The sequence below is a fragment of the Microcebus murinus genome, chromosome 25 (assembly GCF_040939455.1).
Source record: "Microcebus murinus isolate Inina chromosome 25, M.murinus_Inina_mat1.0, whole genome shotgun sequence".
In the NCBI taxonomy this organism is placed as follows: Eukaryota; Metazoa; Chordata; class Mammalia; order Primates; family Cheirogaleidae; genus Microcebus; species Microcebus murinus.
Window position 1 is genome coordinate 13385730 of NC_134128.1, and position 4149 is coordinate 13389878.

At 45.0% G+C, this 4149-nt stretch overlaps 1 protein-coding gene across 1 annotated transcript in view; it reads left to right on the forward strand.

Moving 5' to 3' along the window:
• The window catches only part of ITGA8 (integrin subunit alpha 8), a 160778-nt gene that overhangs the window by 64134 nt on the left and 92495 nt on the right, over nucleotides 1–4149 (forward strand). The gene's annotated exons all lie outside the window — the stretch shown is intronic.

The window sequence follows — 4149 nt, forward strand, 5'->3', positions numbered from 1 at the left end:
AATAATCAGTGGTGTCAATGCAGTGCATCCCTCTGTCACTGAAGTAAATGTCCTTTACTATGGCCCATCAATGCTGCTTGGTTTGAATTCTTATCCATAAAGAGAGTCGAGGTTTTCAGACTTCATCTGTGCATCTTAGTAGACCTGGGTTCTGGCCCCAATTTTGCCTCTCACGTAGGACTACAGATGTCTTATGATTCATAATTCTATAACATTTTCCCCTGATTTTCTTGGTCCAAAAAAAAAAACCGCCACTCAAAAAAGACTTTTTGTCTTGACACCAAAACTCCAGGGACCTATGGAGAAGAAAACTCCCTGATAGGCAGGTGACTAATATAATGGATTTCAAATCTGCAGGCGTAATTCAGGAATCAGACATGGAATTTTCCTCTTTTCTATAAATGAATTCCACTTAGCTCTCAAGCCTCCATTTCCAACATGGCAGAAAACATCAATCTTAGAGTCACTTCCAGCTTCAAACTTAGTCTTATTTGGGTAAACATTCATATTCAATATTCTCTTCCTCCTCCCTCTGCTGCCACTCTCCCAAGGAATGGAGTAGAAAGGGGTGTATCTGTTGGCCAGGGAGTGGCAAGGGACATCTGGCCCCAGTGCATCATCTGCTATTATTGGTCTCTGGCTGAAGGGCAGGTCTGTCCCTGGTGGTCCTTGAGGTGTTGCTCAAACTTCTGCAGCTACCTCTGTAGTCTGCATGGTGACCCTCTGCTCAAAAGCTTCCTGTTAAGCTGGGCACCTGTAATCCCAGCAACTCAGGAGGCTGAGGCAGGAGAATCACTTGAAGCCAGGAATTTGAGAACATCCTGGGAAATACAGCAAAACTCTGTCTCTAAAGAAAAAAGGAAAAGAAAAAGAAAATTAGCCATGCATGGTGGCATGCACCTGTAGTCCCCACTACTCGGGAGGCTGAGGCAGGGAGATCACTGGAGCTCAGAAGTGTAAGGCTGCAGTGAGCTATGATTGCACCACTGCACTCCAGCCTGACTGAACTCCAGCCTGACGAACAGAGCAAGACGTCATCTCTAAAAGTTCCCTGTGTCCTGCCTGGAGCTTCCTTTTGTTTTGGCTTCTTGTAGTCTACTGTCTCAGCAAGTGCTTCTGTGCGACTCTTGGGACTCAGATACTCACAGGTTGGGGTCTTCAGGTTTCTCAGATTGTCTTTAGGTTTATCCACCTGATTTCCTTTAGCTATTGCCAATTTTCCACCCAGGAATCTTGTTGCTCCAGCACTTAACTGGGTTGCAGTTTTCTGATGCTTTGCCTGGGAAGTAGTGAAAGCTATTTCCCTAATGGTCATTGAATGGAGCACTTTCTAAATGCTGTATTTCATTTCATAAACTGTATGTTCTCATCCTTCATGGTTTGTCTTGTGATTTTTCAAACCAGTCCTTTTTGGAACTGAAAAAGAAAAACAACTTTCTTTCCCTCTGGGGTCCTGCTCTTTTCAATCAAAAGAACTTTGCCTTTTAGATTATTGTGCTTTCTGAGTTTCACAATCCATTCGACAAATTGACTTCCTCCCCTAGGATATATCTAGTCATCCAGTATAAGTGGTTCTCAACCTTGGCTGCACAATAAAATTACTTGGGGAGCTTTAAAAACTCCATGTGCTCAGATCACCCTCCAGACCAATTAAATCAGAATTTCTGGGGATGGTACTTGGGCTATGGTGACATGTTTTAAGTGACCTGGGTGGTTCCAGTGTGTAACCAGGTTAGGAACTGGTCCTCTCTAGAGCAGTGTTTCGCCTGCTAATGGTGCATGCAGATCACCTGCCTCTTTATAAAATGCAGATCCTAGTTCAGCAGGTCAGGTGGGTGGAGCGAGATTCCTCATTTCCGACAAGCTCCCAGGCGCAGCCATTGCTGCTGGTTCTCATATCACACTCTGCAGCGAGTTGTAGAGTGACGAGCTTTACCCCAGCAGTTTTGAAATTTAGTGTGCATGCTACTTACCTGTTGAGCTTGCCATGGTGGCCCACAGGGAGGACACCTGTCCCCGTCTATAGGAAACCTCTGACTTGGACTCATGTGAAGGCTGAGGAGCAGACAGCAGTGGGGCAGAGGCCACAGAGGCAACAGCAGATGTGAAAGGAGCTAGTGAAAATACGCTCATAGGACAGCCAACAGACATTCAGAATCACCGGCGCAGAAACAGAGTATGAGGCCAGAGAGGTGAGCTGGGAGTCAGGTGGAGAAGCAATTTGTGGTTTAGACTTTATGATGAGTGGGCACTTCATAAGTGCACCCTGGCTCTGATGCAGAGAATGGATGGGAAGGAAGCCCTATTGGTGTCATTCAGTTGGAGATGACAGTGACCTGGATCTGGTAGTGGCAGTGAGGATGTAGGGAAGTGGATGGGCACAGGAGCTTTCTGGGAGTGGGATCAAAAGCATTTGGTGACTGTTATATGCAGGGGGTGAAGGAGAAGAAGGATTTTAAATGACTTCCAGTTTCCTGGCTTCAGTGATTAGCTAGAAGTGTCAGTGTCAGTTAGAATGGCAGTGTCATTCATTGAAACAGGAAATACAGGAGAATAGCAGAACTTTGGGGAAAATGAGCATTTTAAACACTGAGTCTGAGACACCTGTGCCTATCCAGGGGCAATGTAGGGTGGCATGGGAGGGCACTCCAAGAAATGGGGGCCCACGGCTCAGTCAAGGCTCTGGGCACTGAGCAGGTGGGCACTGAGGGGGTGGCTTTGTTTGGCACCAGCCTAGAGAGTGATTTGGATTCAGTAAAATTTTGTCGTTGGTGATGTGTCCATGGCACTGTGAACCCTCTTCACAAACTTGATGTCTTTCCCTCAGTTCTACAGAATTACATGTTCAAGAAATGAAGCTCAGGGCTGGTGCCTTCACACAGCATTGAAAAATCATTTTATAGCCTGACCATTTCCTTGGCTTTCTTCAGAGAATCCATAGGCTGTAGGGATCTCCAAATCTATGAAACATTTAATTAAGTCTTTAAAATGCAAGTGTTTTTTTGAAATAGAATAATAATAATACTTGAAAAAAATTCAAACATGGTTACTGAAGATTATGCTTGGGAATTTTAGAAATGTTTTATGAGGAAAACGTTGGCCTTTAGAAATTGTGTAATCATTTGGTCTTAATTAAACGCATTACCAGAAGAAAATGTACAGGCTCTGTAGCTCCATATACTGGCACCTCCAATTCCGCTGATTACTTCCAGAACCTCGGCTAATTCCAGGGTCGGGCTGCTGCAAATCATGTACATATTGTGCCCAGCTAAGGAGCAAATTCATATATCAGGGGGTTCCCTCCACTCGGGAAGGGGCAGGGAACCTTTTAAAATTCACACATGGGCAGGTGGGCTCTCAATGGCCCTATTCCTCCATTGTAAATAGAAACAAAATCCCAAACCTGGTCACCTTATCTACCTGGTCACCCAAAGAATTCATGAGAAAATAAATGCAAAGACAAACATTTGAAATTCTGAGTTGAAACAAGTCAAACTGCCCAGAGTTGTTATGGAACTGAATGTACCTGAAAAACTGTGCTTACCTACAGTGATGATTTCTGGTGAGGTGACACTGGGCCTGTTTTCCCATTCTTAAGATGAACACTTTTCCTTCATTTCAGGAGCAAACATGCTTAGCAGCTATAAGTATAGCAGTGTTGGCTTCCCCTGGTCTTCACTGCCGGATGCACACCCCTCTCTGGGCAGCCTATTATGAAAACTACTCACAATAATGGCAGGGCATACACACTGCCCCATACGTGAATAGCAGCAAGCTCCCTGGTTCCCAGACCCTGGGCTGTGGCCCATTGCCAGGCCATGGCCTATTAGGAAACTGGCCACTCCCGTGACCACCTGAGATCTGCATCACAAAACCTCCCACGACACCAACCCCATCCCTAGTCCATGCAAAAACTGTCTTCCATGAAAGTGCTCCCTGGTGACGCAAAGGTTGGGGACTTCATGCTCTTAATGCAACCTCACTGTTTTTCACACAGAGAAAGAGTAGGGCAATGTGATTGTCATGTTTTATATACACTTATTGTGCATTACAGCTGTTTCATCTTCCAAACTGACTCAAAATAAGTTCACATAGTACCTGGAATAATCCAAAGCACAGACATGTAAGAAGGTGGACTGATTTACATGT